Here is a 16,930-nt window from a genome sequence, read left to right as displayed (position 1 = left end):
TGTAGATATTTCCAAGTTTTTGCAGATAGCTAGGTAGATATTTCCACTTTTAGGCAGATAGCGGTGTAGATATTTCCATGTTTAAACAGATAGCGGTGTAGATAACTCCATGTTCCTACAGAGGGCGGTGCAGATATTTCCATGTTTATACAGTTGGCGGTTTAGACATTTCCATGTTCATACAGGTGGCGGTGTAGTTATTTCCATGTTTATACAGATAGCGGTTTAGATATTTCCATCTTTAACAACATAACCGTGAAGTTATTTGCATCTTTTTAGAGGTAGCGGTGTAGATATTTCGATTTTTACACAGATAGCAGTGTAGATATTTCCATGTTTACACAGATAGCAGTGTAGATATTTCCATCTTTACACGGAGAGCGGTGTAGATATTTCCATGTTTTTACAGATTGCAGTGTAGATATTTGCATGTTTATACAGATAACGGTGTCGATATTTCCATGTTTATACAGATAGCGGTGTAGATATTTCCATGTTTATACAGATAGCGGTGTAGATATTTCCATGTTTATACAGATAGCGGTGTAGCTATTTCCATGTTTATACAGATGGCTGCGAAAATATTTCCATGTTTATAGAGATAGCGGTGTAGATTTTTCCATGTTTACACTGATAGCGGTGTAGATATTTGCATGTTTATACAGATAGCGGTGTATCTATTTCCATGTTTACACAGATAGCAGTGTAGATATTTCCATGTTTACACAGATAGCAGTGTAGATATTTCCATCTTTACACGGAGAGCGGTGTAGATATTTCCATATTTTTACAGATTGCAGTGTAGATATTTGCATGTTTATACAGATAACGGTGTCGATATTTCCATGTTTATACAGATAGCGGTGTAGGTATTTCCATGTTTATACAGATAGCGGTGTAGGTATTTCCATGTTTATACAGATAGCAGTGTAGATATTTCCATGTTTATACAGATGGCTGCGAAAATATCTCCATGTTTATAGAGACAGCGGTGTAGATTTTTCCATGTTTACACAGATAGCGGTGTAGATATTTGCATGTTTATACAGATAGCGGTGTATCTATTTCCATGTTTACACAGATAGCAGTGTAGATATTTCCATGTTTACACAGATAGCGGTGTAGATATTTCCATGTTCATACAGATGGCGGTGTAGATATTTCCATGTTCATAGAGAAGGTGGTGTCGATATTTCCATGTTCATACAGAAGGTGGTGTAGATACCGGTGAAGATATTTCCATGTTACTGCAGATGGCGGTGTAGATAATTCCGTGTTCATACAGATGACGGTGTAGATATTTCCATGTTCATACAGACGGCGGTGTAGATATTTCCATGTTTATGTATATAGCGGTGTAGATATTCCCATGTTTACACAGATAGCGGTGTAGATATTCCCATGTTTACACAGATAGCGGTGTAGATATTTCCATGTTTATACAGATAGCGGTGTAGTTATTTCCATGTTTACACAGATAGCGGTGTAGATATTTCCATGTTCATTCAGATGGCGTTGTAGATATTTCCATGTTTATATAGTTGGCAGTGTAGATATTTCCATGTTCATACAGATGGCGGTGAAGTTATTTCCGTGTTTATACACATAACAGTGTATATATTTCCAAGTTTTAAGAGATAGCGGTGTAGATATTTCCGTGTTTACACAGATAGCGGAATAGATATTTAAATGCTTATACAGATAGCGGTGTTGATATTTCCATGTGTATACAGATAGCCGTGTAGATACTTACATGTTCTTACAGATGGCTTTGTAGATATTTCCATGTTTATACAGACAGTGGTGTAGATCTTTCCATGTTTATGGAGATAGCGGTGTAGATATTTCCATATTTATAGAGATAGAGGTGTAGATATTTCCATGTTTACACAGAGAGCGGTGTAGATATTTCCAAGTTTATGCAGATAGCGGTGTAGATATTTCCAATTTTATGCAGATAGCGGAGTAGATATTTTCATGTTTATACAGAAAGCGGTGTAGATATTTCCATGTTCCTACAGATGGCGGTGTAGATATTTCCATGTTTATAGAGTTGGCGGTTCAGACATTTCCATGTTCATACATATGGCGATGTAGATATCTCCATGTTTATACAGATAGCGGTGTAGCTATTTCCTTGTTTATAGATATGGCGGTGTAGATATTTCCATGTTTATCCAGATGGTGGTGCAGATATTTCCATGTTTATATAGTTGGCAGTGTTGGTATTTCCGTGTTCAAACAGATGGCGGTGAAGTTATTTCCATGTTTATTCAATTAACGGTGTAGATATTATCAAGTTTTAAGAGACAGCAGTGTAGATCTTTCCATGTTTACACAGATAGCGGTGTAGATATTTCCATGTTTGCACAGATAGCAGTGTAGATATTTCCATGTTTAAACAGATGGCGGTGTCGATATTTCCATGTTCCTAAAGAGGGCAGTGTAGATATTTATATTTTTATAGAGCTGGCGGTTTAGACATTTCCAAGTCCATACAGATGACAGTGTAGATATTTCCATCTTTATACACATAATGGTGTAGATCTTTTCATGTTTTTAGAGATAGCGGTGTAGATATATCCATGTTTACACAGATATCGGTGTAGATATTTCCATGGTTATATAGATAGCGGTGTATCTATTTCCATGTTTATACAGATAGCGATGTAGATATTTCCACGTTTAAAGAGATAGCAGTGTAGATATTTCCATGTATATACAGATAGCGGTGCAGATATTTCCATGTTTATAGAGATAGCGATGTAGATATTTCCATGTTCCTAGAGATGGCGGTGTAGAGATTTCCATGTTCATACAGAAGGTGGTGTAGATACCGGTGTAGATATTTCCATGTTCCTACAGATGGCGTTGTAGATATTTCCTATTTCATACAGATAGCGGTGTAGATATTTCCATGTTTATTGAAATAGCGGTGTAGATATTTCCATGTTTATCCAGATAGCGGTGTACATAATTCCATGTTTATACAGATGGCGGTGTAGATATTTCTATGTTTATACAGAAAGTGGTGTAGATGTTTCCATCTTTATACACATAACGGTGTAGATATTTCCTTCTTTTTAGAGATAGCGGTGTAGATATTTCCATGTTTACACAGATAGCGGTGGAGATATTCCCATGTTTACACAGACAGAAGTGTAGATATTTCCATGTTTATACAAATAGCGGTATAGATATTTCCATCTTTATATAGATAGCGGTGTAGATATTTGCATGTTTATACAGATAGCGGTGTAGATATTTCCATGTTTATACAGATTGTGGTGTAGTTATTTCCATGTTTTTACAGAGAGCGGTGTAGATATTCCCAGGTTTACACAGGTAGCGGTGCAGATATTTCCATGTTTATATAGATAGCGGTGTATGTATTTCCATGTTTATGCAGATAGCGGTGTAGATATTTCCATGTTTATACAGATAGCGGTGTAGATATTTCCATCTTTATACACTTAACGGTGTAGATATTTCCTTCTTTTTAGAGATAGCGTTGTGGATATTTCCATGTTTACACAGATAGCGCTGTAGATATTTCCATGTTTACACAGATAGATGTGTAGATATTTCCATGTTTATACAAATAGCGGTATAGATATTTCCATGTCTATTCAGATAGCGGTGTAGATATTTGCATGTTTATACAGACAGCGGTGTAGATATTTCCATTTTTATACAGATAGCGGTGTAGATATTTCCATGTACACACACATAGCGGTGTAGATATTTCCAAGTTTATACAGATAGCGGTGTATATATTTCCATGTTCATACAGATGGCAGTGTAGATATTTCCATGTTTATATAGTTGGCAGTCTATATATTTCCATGTTCATACAGATGGCGGTGAAGATATTTCCATGTTTATTCACATAACGGTGTAGATATTTCCAAGTTTTAAGAGATAGCGGTGTAGATATTTCCGTGGTAAAACAGATAGCGGAATAGATATTTCCATGTTCATACAGATAGCGGTGTAGATATTTCCAAGTTCCTACAGACTGCGGTGTAGATATTTCCATGTTCCCACGGATGGTTGTGTAGATACTTCCATGTTTATACAGATAGCGGTGTAGATATTTCCATGTTTACACAGATAGCGGTGTAGGTATTTTCATGTTTACACAGATAGCGGTGTAGATATTTCCATGTTTATACAGATAGCGTTGTAGATAATTCCATGTGTATACAGATGGCTGTGTAGGTATTTCCATGTTTATAGAGATAGCGGCGTAGATATTTCCATGTTTACATAGATAGCGTTGTAGATATTTCCATGTTTATACAGAAAGCGGTGTAGATATTTCCATGTTTATAGAGATATCGGAGTACATATTTCCATGTTTATACAGATGGCCGTGTAGACATTTCCATGTTCCTGCAGATGGCGGTGTAGATATTTCCATGTTCCTGCAGATGGCGCTGTAGATATTTCCATGTTTATAGAGTTGGCGGTTTAGACATTTCCATGTTCATACAGATGGCGATGTAGATATTTCCATGTTTATACAGATAGCGGTGTAGATATTTCCATCTTTATACATATAACGGTGTAGATATGTCCATGTTTTTACAGATGGCGGTGTAGATATTTCCATGCTCATACAGATGGCGGTATAGATATTTCCATGTTTAAACAGATAGTGGTGTAGATATTTCCGTGTTTACTCAGATAGCGGTGTAGATATTTCCATGTTTACACAGATAGCGGAGTAGATATTTCCATCCTTACACAGATAGCGGGGTAGATATTTCCATGTTTATACGGATAGCGGTGTAGATATTTCCATGTTTATAGAGATATCGGTGTAGATATTTCCATGCTTATACAGATAGCGGTGTAGATATTTCCATGTTTATACAGATGGCTGTGTAGATATTTCCATGTTTATTGAGATAGCGTTGTAGATATTTCCATGTTTACTCAGATAGCGGTGTAGATATTTCCATGTTTATACAGATAGCAGTGTATCTATTTCCATGTTTATACGGATAGCGGTGTAGATATTTCCACGTTTATAGTGATAGCAGTGTAGATATTTCCATGTATATACAGATAGCGGTGCAGATATTTCCATGTTACTACAGATGGCGGTGTAGATATTTCTGTGTTCATACAGATGACGGTGTTGTTATTTCCATGTTTATATATATAGCGGTGTAGATATTTCCGTATTTAAATAGATACTGGTGTATGCGTTTCCATGTTTATGCAGATAACGGTGTAGATATTTCCATGTTCCTACAGATTGCAGTGTAGATATTTGCATGTTTTTACAGATAACGGTGTCAATATTTCCATGTTTATACAGATAGCGGTGTAGATATTTCCATGTTTATACAGATAGCGGTGTATCTATTTCCATGTTTATATGGGTAGCGGTGTAGATATTTCCACGTTTATTGAGATAGCGGTGTAGATATTACCATGTATATACAGATAGTGGTGTGGATATTTCCATGTTTATAGAGATAGCAGTGTAGATATTTCCATGTTCCAACAGATGGCGGTGTAGATATTTCCATGTTTATAAAGATAACGGTGTATGTATTTCCATGTTTATGCTGATAGCGGTGTAGATATTTCCATCTTTATACAGATAGCGTTGTTGGTACTTCCAAGTTCCTACATATTGCGGTGTAGGTATTTCCATGTTCATACAGAAGGTGGTGTAGATACCGGTGTAGATATTTCCATGTTCCTACAGACGGCGGTGTAGATATTTGCATGTTCATACAGATGGCGGTGTAGATATTTCCATGTTTGTAGATATAGCGGTGTAGATATTTCCATGTTTAGCCAGATAGCGGTGTACTTATTTTCATGTTTATACAGATGGCGGTGTAGATATTTCCATGTTTATACAGATAGCGGTGTAGATATTTCCATGTTCCTACAGATGGCGGTGTAGACATTTCCATGTTTATAGAGTTGGCGGTGTAGATATTTCCATATTAATACAGATGGCGGTGTAGATATTTCCATGTTTACACAGATAGAAATGTAGATATTTCCATGTTTATACAAATAGCGGTATAGATATTTCCATGTCTATTCAGATAGCGGTGTAGATATTTGCATGTTTATACAGACAGCGGTGTAGATATTTCCATTTTTATACAGATAGCGGTGTAGATATTTCCATGTACACACACATAGCGGTGTAGATATTTCCAAGTTTATACAGATAGCGGTGTATATATTTCCATGTTCATACAGATGGCAGTGTAGATATTTCCATGTTTATATAGTTGGCAGTCTATATATTTCCATGTTCATACAGATGGCGGTGAAGATATTTCCATGTTTATTCACATAACGGTGTAGATATTTCCAAGTTTTAAGAGATAGCGGTGTAGATATTTCCGTGGTAAAACAGATAGCGGAATAGATATTTCCATGTTCATACAGATAGCGGTGTAGATATTTCCAAGTTCCTACAGACTGCGGTGTAGATATTTCCATGTTCCCACGGATGGTTGTGTAGATACTTCCATGTTTATACAGATAGCGGTGTAGATATTTCCATGTTTACACAGATAGCGGTGTAGGTATTTTCATGTTTACACAGATAGCGGTGTAGATATTTCCATGTTTATACAGATAGCGTTGTAGATAATTCCATGTGTATACAGATGGCTGTGTAGGTATTTCCATGTTTATAGAGATAGCGGCGTAGATATTTCCATGTTTACATAGATAGCGTTGTAGATATTTCCATGTTTATACAGAAAGCGGTGTAGATATTTCCATGTTTATAGAGATATCGGAGTACATATTTCCATGTTTATACAGATGGCCGTGTAGACATTTCCATGTTCCTGCAGATGGCGGTGTAGATATTTCCATGTTCCTGCAGATGGCGCTGTAGATATTTCCATGTTTATAGAGTTGGCGGTTTAGACATTTCCATGTTCATACAGATGGCGATGTAGATATTTCCATGTTTATACAGATAGCGGTGTAGATATTTCCATCTTTATACATATAACGGTGTAGATATGTCCATGTTTTTACAGATGGCGGTGTAGATATTTCCATGCTCATACAGATGGCGGTATAGATATTTCCATGTTTAAACAGATAGTGGTGTAGATATTTCCGTGTTTACTCAGATAGCGGTGTAGATATTTCCATGTTTACACAGATAGCGGAGTAGATATTTCCATCCTTACACAGATAGCGGGGTAGATATTTCCATGTTTATACGGATAGCGGTGTAGATATTTCCATGTTTATAGAGATATCGGTGTAGATATTTCCATGCTTATACAGATAGCGGTGTAGATATTTCCATGTTTATACAGATGGCTGTGTAGATATTTCCATGTTTATTGAGATAGCGTTGTAGATATTTCCATGTTTACTCAGATAGCGGTGTAGATATTTCCATGTTTATACAGATAGCAGTGTATCTATTTCCATGTTTATACGGATAGCGGTGTAGATATTTCCACGTTTATAGTGATAGCAGTGTAGATATTTCCATGTATATACAGATAGCGGTGCAGATATTTCCATGTTACTACAGATGGCGGTGTAGATATTTCTGTGTTCATACAGATGACGGTGTTGTTATTTCCATGTTTATATATATAGCGGTGTAGATATTTCCATATTTAAATAGATACTGGTGTATGCGTTTCCATGTTTATGCAGATACCGGTGTAGATATTTCCATGTTCCTACAGATTGCAGTGTAGATATTTGCATGTTTTTACAGATAACGGTGTCAATATTTCCATGTTTATACAGATAGCGGTGTAGATATTTCCATGTTTATACAGATAGCGGTGTATCTATTTCCATGTTTATATGGGTAGCGGTGTAGATATTTCCACGTTTATTGAGATAGCGGTGTAGATATTACCATGTATATACAGATAGTGGTGTGGATATTTCCATGTTTATAGAGATAGCAGTGTAGATATTTCCATGTTCCAACAGATGGCGGTGTAGATATTTCCATGTTCATACAGAAGGTGGTGTAGATACCGGTGTAGATATTTCCATGTTCCTACAGATGGCGGTGTAGATATTTCCATGTTCATACAGATGGCGTTGTAGATATTTCCATGTTTATAGATATAGCGGTGTAGATATTTCCATGTTTATCCAGATAATGGTGTACCTGTTTCCATGTTTATAGAGATAGCGGTGTCAATATTTCCATGTTTCTACAGATGGCGGTGTAGATATTTCCATGTTTACACAGATAGCGGTGTAGATATTTCCATGTTTATAGAGATAGCGGTGTAGATATTTGCATGTTCCTACAGATGGCTGTGTAGATATTTCCACGTTTATACAGATAGCGGTGTAGATATTTCCATCTTTATTCACATAACGGTGTAGATATTTCCTTCTTTTTAGAGATAGCGTTGTAGGTATTTCCATGTTTACACAAATAGCTGTGTAGATATTTCCCTGTTTACACAGATAGAAGTGTAGATATTTCCATGTTTATACAAATATCGGTGTAGATATTTCCATGTCTATTCAGATAGCGGTGTGGATATTTGCATGTTTATACAGACAGCGGTGTAGATATTTACATTTTTATACAGATAGCGGTGTAGATATTTCCATGTTTATAGAGATAGTGGTGTAGATGTTCCCACGTTTACACAGGTAGCGGTGTAGATATTTCCATGTTTATAAAGATAACGGTGTATGTATTTCCATGTTTATGCTGATAGCGGTGTAGATATTTCCATCTTTATACAGATAGCGTTGTTGGTACTTCCAAGTTCCTACATATTGCGGTGTAGGTATTTCCATGTTCATACAGAAGGTGGTGTAGATACCGGTGTAGACATTTCCATGTTCCTACAGACGGCGGTGTAGATATTTGCATGTTCATACAGATGGCGGTGTAGATATTTCCATGTTTATAGATATAGCGGTGTAGATATTTCCATGTTTAGCCAGATAGCGGTGTACTTATTTTCATGTTTATACAGATGGCGGTGTAGATATTTCCATGTTTATACAGATAGCGGTGTAGATATTTCCATGTTCCTACAGATGGCGGTGTAGACATTTCCATGTTTATAGAGTTGGCGGTGTAGATATTTCCATATTAATACAGATGGCGGTGTAGATATTTCCATGTTTACACAGATAGAAGTGTAGATATTTCCATGTTTATACAAATAGCGGTATAGATATTTCCATGTCTATTCAGATAGCGGTGTAGATATTTGCATGTTTATACAGACAGCGGTGTAGATATTTCCATTTTTATACAGATAGCGGTGTAGATATTTCCATGTTTATACAGATAGTGGTGTAGATGTCCCCACGTTTACACAGGTAGCGGTGTAGATATTTCCATGTTTATAAAGATAACGGTGTATGTATTTCCAAGTTTATGCAGATAGCGGTGTAGATATTTCCATGTTTATACAGATAGCGGTGTAGATACTTAAATGTTTATACAGATAGTGGTGTAGATATTTCCATCTTTTAGAGTTGGCGGTGTAGATATTTCCATGTTCATGCAGACGACGGTGTACCTATTTCCATGTTTGTATAGTTGACAGTGTAGATATTTCCATGTTCATACAAATGGCGGTGAAGATATTCCCTTGTTTACACAGATAGCGGTGTAGATATTTCCATCTTTATACACATAACGGTGTGGATATTTCCATGTTTTTAGAGATAGCGGTGTAAATATTTCCTTGTTTACCCAGAGAGCAGTGTAGATATTTCCATGTTTATGCAGATAGCGGTGTAGACATTTCCATGTTTATACAGATAGCGTTGTCGATATTTCCATGTTTATACAGATAGCGGTGTAGATATTTCCATGTTTACACAGATAGCGCTGTAGCTATTTTCATGTTTATACAGATATCGGTGTAAGTATTTCCATGTTTATACAGATAGTGGTGTAGTTATTTCCACGTTTATTGAGATAGCGCTGTAGATATTTCCATGTTTATAGAGATAGCGCTGTAGATATTTCCATGTTTACACAGATAGCGGTGTAGATATTTCCGTGTTTACACAGATAGCGGTGTAGATATTTCCATGTTTATATAGTTGGCAGTGTAGATATTTCCATGTTCATACAAATGGCGGTGAAGGTATTTCCATCTTTATACACATAACGGTGTAGATATTTCCAAGCTTTAAGAGATAGTGGTGTAGATATTTCCATGTTTACACTGATAGCGGTGTAGATATTTCCATGTTTATCCAGATAGCGGTGTACATATTTCCGTGTTTATACAGATGGCGGTGTAGATATTTCTATGTTTATACAGAAAGCGGTGTAGAAATTTCCATCTTTATACACATAACGGTGTAGATATTTCCTTCTTTTTAGAGATAGCGGTGTAGATATTTCCATGTTTACATAGATAGCGGTGGAGATATTTCCAAGTTTACACAGATAGAAGTGTAGATATTTCCATGTTTATACAAATAGCGGTATAGATATTTCCATCTTTATACAGATAGCGGTGTAGTTATTTGCATGTTTATACAGATAGCGGTGTAGATATTTCCATGTTTATACAGATACCGGTGTAGTTATTTCCATGTTTTTACAGTGAGCGGTGTAGATATTCCCACATTTACACAGGTAGCAGTGCAGATATTTCTATGTTTATATAGATAGCACTGTATGTATTTCAATGTTTATGCAGACAGCGGTGTAGATATTTCCATCTTTAAACAGATAGCGCTGTAGATATTTCCATCTTTATACACTTACCGGTGTAGATATTTCCTTCTTTTTAGAGATAGTGTTGTGGATATTTCCATGTTTACACAGATAGCGGTGCATATATTTCCATGTTTACACAGATAGCGGTGTAGATATTTCCATGTTTTTGCAGATAGCCGGGCAGATATTTCCACTTTTAGACAGATAGCGGTGTAGATATTTCCATGTTTAAACAGATAGCGGTGTAGATATCTCCATGTTCCTACAGAGGGCGGTGTAGATATTTCCATGTTTATACAGTTGTCGGTTTAGACATTTCCATGTTCATACAGATGGCGGTGTATATATTTCCATGTTTATAGAGATGGCGGTGTAGATATTTCCATGTTTATAAAGACCGCGGTGTAGATATTTCCATCTTTATAGAGATGGCGGTGTAGATATTACCATGTTCATACAGATGGCGGTGTAGATATTTCCATGTTTATTCAGATAGCGATGTAGATATTTCCATTTTCGTACAGATAGCGGTGTAGATATTTCCATCTTTATACACACGGCGGTGCTGATATTTCCAGGTTCATACAGATGGCGGTGTATGTATTTTCATGTTTATAGAGATGGTGGTGTAGATATTTCCATGTTCATACAGATAGCGGTGTAGATATTTCCATGTTCATACAGATGGCGGTGTAGATATTTCCATGTTCATACAGATGGTGGTGTAGATATTTCCATGTTCATACAGATGGAGGTGTAGACATTTCCAAGTTCATACACATGGTGGTGTAGATATTTCCATGTTCATAGAGATGGCGTTGTAGATATTTCCATGTTCATACAGATGGCGGTGTAGATATGTCCATGATTATACAGATGGCGTTGTAGATATTTCCATGTTCATACAGATAGCGGTGTAGATAGTTCCATGTTTATGCAGATGGCGCTGTAGATATTTCCATGTATATTCATATGGCTGTGTAGGTATTTCCATCTCTATACAGATGGCGGTGTAGATATTTCCATGTTTATGCAGATGGCGGTGTAGATATTTCCATGTTTTTTCATATGGCTGTGTAGATATTTCCATCTCTATACACATAGTGGTGTAGATATTTCCATGTGTATGGAGTTGGCGGTATAGATATTTCTGTGTTTATACAGATGGCGGTGTAGATATTTCCATGCTCATACAGATAGCGGTGTAGATATTTCCATCTTTATGCACATGGCGTTGTAGGTATTTCCATCTTCATACAGATGGCGGTGTATGTATTTCCATGTTTATAGAGAAGGCGGTGCAGATACTTCCATGATTATAGAGACGGTGGTGTGGATATTTCCATGTTTATAGAGATAGCGATGTAGATATTTCCCTTTTTCACAGATAGCAGTGTAGATATTTCCATGTTTATACAGGTAGCGGTGTAGATATATCCATGTTTACAGAGATAGCGGTGTAATTATTTCCATGATTATACAGATAACACTGTAGATATTTGTATGTTTATATGGATAGCGGTGTAAATATTTCCATGTATATACGGATAGTGGTGTAGATATTTCCATGTTTATACAGATGGCAGTGTAGATATTTCCATGTTTATAGAGATGGCAGTGTAGATATTTCCTTGTTTATACAGATAGCGGTGTAGATATTTCCATGTTCATACAGATAGCAGTGTAGATATTTCCATGTTCATACAGATGGCGGTGTACATATTTCCATGTTCATACACATGGTGGTGTAGATATTTCCATGTTCATACAGATGGCGTTGTAGATATTTCCATGTTCATACAGATGAAGGTGTAGACATTTCCATGTTTATACAGATGGCGGTGTAGATATTTCCATCTCTATACATATGGTGGTGTAGATATTTCCATGTTTATTCATATGGCTGTGTAGATATTTCCATCTCTATACAGATGGCGGTGTAGATATTTCCATGTTTATTCATATGGCTGTGTAGATATTTCCATCTCTATACTGATAGCGGTGTACTTATTTCCATGTGTATGAAGATGGCGGTATTCATATTTCTGTGTTTATACAGATGGCGGTGTAGATATTTCCATGCTCATACAGATAGCGGTGTAGATATTTCCATCTTTATACACATGTCGTTGTAGATATTTCCATGTTCTTACATATGGCGGTGTATGTATTTCCATGTTTATAGAGATGTCGGTGTAGATACTTCCATGATTATAGAGATAGTGGTGTAGATATTTCCATGTTTATAGAGATAGCGATGTAGATATTTTCCTGTTTCAGAGATAGCGGTGTAGATATTTCCATGTTCATACAGATAGCGGTGTAGATATTTCCATGTCCATACACATGGTGGTGTAGATATTTCCATGTTTATTCATATGGCTGTGTAGATATTTCCATCTCTATACAGATGGCGGTGTAGATATTTCCATGTTCATACAGATGGCGGTTTAGATATTTCCATGTTTATAGAGACGGCGGTGTAGATATTTACATCTTTATAGAGATGGCAGTGTAGATATTTGCAAGTTCATACAGATGGCGGTGTAGATACTTCCATGTTTATAGAGATAGCGGTGTAGACATTTCCATGTTTACACAGATAGTGGTGTAGAAATTTCCATGTTTATATATTTGGCAGTGTAGATATTTCCATGTTCATACAAATGGCGGTGAAGGTATTTCCATGTTTATACACTTAACGGTGTAGATATTTCCAAGTTTTAAGAGGTAGTGGTGTAGATATTTCCATGTTTACAGAGATAGCGGTGTAGATATTTCCATGTTTATCCAGATATCTGTGTACATATTTCCGTGTTTATACAGATGGCGGTGAATATATTTCTATGTTTATACAGAAAGCGGTGTAGATATTTCCATCTTTATACACATAACGGTGTAGATATTTCCTTCTTTTAAGAGATAGCGGTGTTGATATTTCCATGTTTACACAGATAGCGGTGGAGATATTTCCAAGTTTACACAGATAGAAGTGTAGATATTTCCATGTTTATACAAATAGCGGTATAGATATTTCCATCTTTATACAGATAGCGGTGTAGATATTTGCATGTTTATACAGATAGCGGTGTAGATATTTCCATGTTTATACAGATACCGGTGTAGTTATTTCCATGTTTTTACAGTGAGCGGTGTAGATATTCCCACGTTTACACAGGTAGCAGTGCAGATATTTCTATGTTTATATAGATAGCGCTGTATGTATTTCCATGTTTATGGAGATAGCGGTGTAGATATTTCCATCTTTAAACAGATAGCGCTGTAGATATTTCCATCTTTATACACTTACCGGTGTAGATATTTCCTTCTTTTTAGAGATAGTGTTGTGGATATTTTCATGTTTACACAGATAGCGGTGTAGATATTTCCATGTTTACACAGATAGAAGTGTAGATATTTCCATGTTTATACAGATAACGGTGTAGATATTTCCAAGTCTATTCAGTTATCGGTGGAGGTATTTGCATGTTTATACAGACAGCTTTGTAGATGTTTCCAATTTATACAGATAGCGGTGTAGATATTTCCACGTTTACACAGGTAGCGGTGTAGTTATTTCCACGTTTACACAGGTAGCGGTGTAGATATTTCCATATTTAAATAGATACTGGTGTATGTGTTTCCAAGTTTATGCAGATACCAGTGTAGATATTTCCATGTTCCTACAGATGGCGGTGTAGATATTTGCATGTTCATACAGATGGCGGTGTAGATATTTCCATGTTTATAGATATAGCGGTGCAGATATTTCCATGTTTAGCCAGATAGCGGTGTACTTATTTCCATGTTTATACAGATGGCGGTGTAGATATTTCCATGTTTATAGAGATAGCGGTGTAGATATTTCCATGTTCCTACTGATGGCGGTGTAGATATTTCCATGTTTATAGAGTTCGCGGTGTAGATATTTCCATATTCATACAGATGTCGGTGTAGATATTTCCATGTTTATACACATAGCAGTGTAGATATTTCCAACCTTATACACATAACGGTGTAGATATTTCCATGTTTACAGAGATAGCGGTGTAGATATTTCCATATTAACACACATAGCGTTTTAGATATTTCCATGTTTACACAGATAGCGGTGTAGATATTTCCATGTTTATACAGATAGCGGTGTAGATATTTCCATGTATATAGAGATAGCGTTGTGGATATTTAGATGCTTACACAGATAGCGGTGCAGATATTTCCATGTTTACACAGATAGCGGTGTAGATATTTCCAAGTTTTTGCAGATAGCCGGGTAGATATTTCCACTTTTAGACAGATAGCAGTGTAGATATTTCCATGTTTAAACAGATAGCGGTGTAGATATCTCCATGTTCCTACAGAGGGCGGTGTAGATATTTCCATGTTTATACAGTTGGCGGTTTAGACATTTCCATGTTCATACAGATGGCGGTGTAGTTATTTCCATGTTTATACAGATAGCGGTTTAGATATTTCCATCTTTATACACATAACCGTGAAGTTATTTGCATCTTTTTAGAGATAGCGGTGTAGATATTTCGATTTTTACCAGATAGCGGTGTAGATATTTCCAAGTTTACACAGATAGCAGTGTAGATATTTCCATCTTTACACGGATAGCGGTGTAGATATTTCCATGTTTTTACAGATTGCAGTGAAGGTATTTGCATGTTTATACAGATAACGGTGTCAATATTTCCATGTTTATACAGATAGCGGTGTAGATATTTCCATGTTTATACAGATAGCGGTGTATCTATTTCCATGTTTACATAGATAGCGGTGTAGATATTTCCACGTTTATAGAGATAGCGGTGTAGATATTACCATGTATATACAGATAGCGGTGTGGATATTTCCATGTTTATAGAGATAGCAGTGTAGATATTTCAATGTTTATGCAGACAGCGGTGTAGATATATCCATGTTTATGGAGATAGCGGTGTAGTTATTTCCATGTTTACAGTAACGCTGTAGATATTTCCATGTTTATACGGATAGCAGTGTAAATATTTCCATGTATATACAGATAGCGGTGTAGATATTTCCATGTTTATTCATATGGCTGTGTAGATATTTCCATCTCTATACAGATGGCGGTGTAGAAATTTCCATATTTATACAGATTGCGGTATAGATATTTCCATGTTCATAAAGATAGCGGTGTAGATATTTCCATCTTTATAAGGTTGGCGGTGTAGATATTTCCAAGTTAATTCAGTTGTCGGTGTAGATATTTCCAAATTCATATAGATGGCGGTGTAGATAATTCCATGTTTATACTGATGGCGGTGTAGATATTTCCATGTTTATACAGATGGCGGTGTAGATATTTCCATGTTCATACAGAAGGTGGTGTAGATACCGGTGTAGATATTTCCATGTTCCTACAGATGGCGGTGTAGATATTTCCATGTTCATACAGATGGCGTTGTAGATATTTCCATGTTTATAGATATAGCGGTGTAGATATTTCCATGTTTAGCCAGATAGCGGTGTACTTATTTTCATGTTTATACAGATGGCGGTGTAGATATTTCCATGTTTATATGGATAGCGGTGTAGATATTTCCATGTTCCTACAGATGGCGGTGTAGATATTTCCATGTTTATAGAGTTGGCGGTGTAGATATTTCCATGTTTAGCCAGATAGCGGTGTACTTATTTTCATGTTTATACAGATGGCGGTGTAGATATTTCCATGTTTATATGGATAGCGGTGTAGATATTTCCATGTTCCTACAGATGGCGGTGTAGATATTTCCATGTTTATAGAGTTGGCGGTGTAGATATTTCCATATTAATACAGATGGCGGTGTAGATATTTCCATGTTTACACAGATAGAAGTGTATATATTTCCATGTTTATACAAATAGCGGTGTAGATATTTCCATGTCTATTCAGATAGCGTTGTAGATATTTGCATGTTTATACAGACAGCGGTGTAGATATTTCCATTTTTATACAGATAGCGGTGTAGATATTTCCATGTTTATACAGGTAGTTGTGTAGATTTTCCCACGTTTACACAGGTAGCGGTGTAGATATTTCCATGTTTATAAAGATAACGGTGTATGTATTTCCATTTTTATGCAGATAGCGGTGTAGATATTTCCATGTTTATACAGATAGCGGTGTAGATACTTCCATGTTTATACAGATATTGGTGTAGGTATTTCCATCTTTATAGAGTTGGCGGTGTAGATATTTCCATGTTCATGCAGACGGCGGTG

This window comes from Gorilla gorilla, chromosome 5, assembly GCF_029281585.2.
Source record: "Gorilla gorilla gorilla isolate KB3781 chromosome 5, NHGRI_mGorGor1-v2.1_pri, whole genome shotgun sequence".
Classification (NCBI taxonomy): domain Eukaryota; kingdom Metazoa; phylum Chordata; class Mammalia; order Primates; family Hominidae; genus Gorilla; species Gorilla gorilla.
This window is presented reverse-complemented; position numbering follows the sequence as displayed.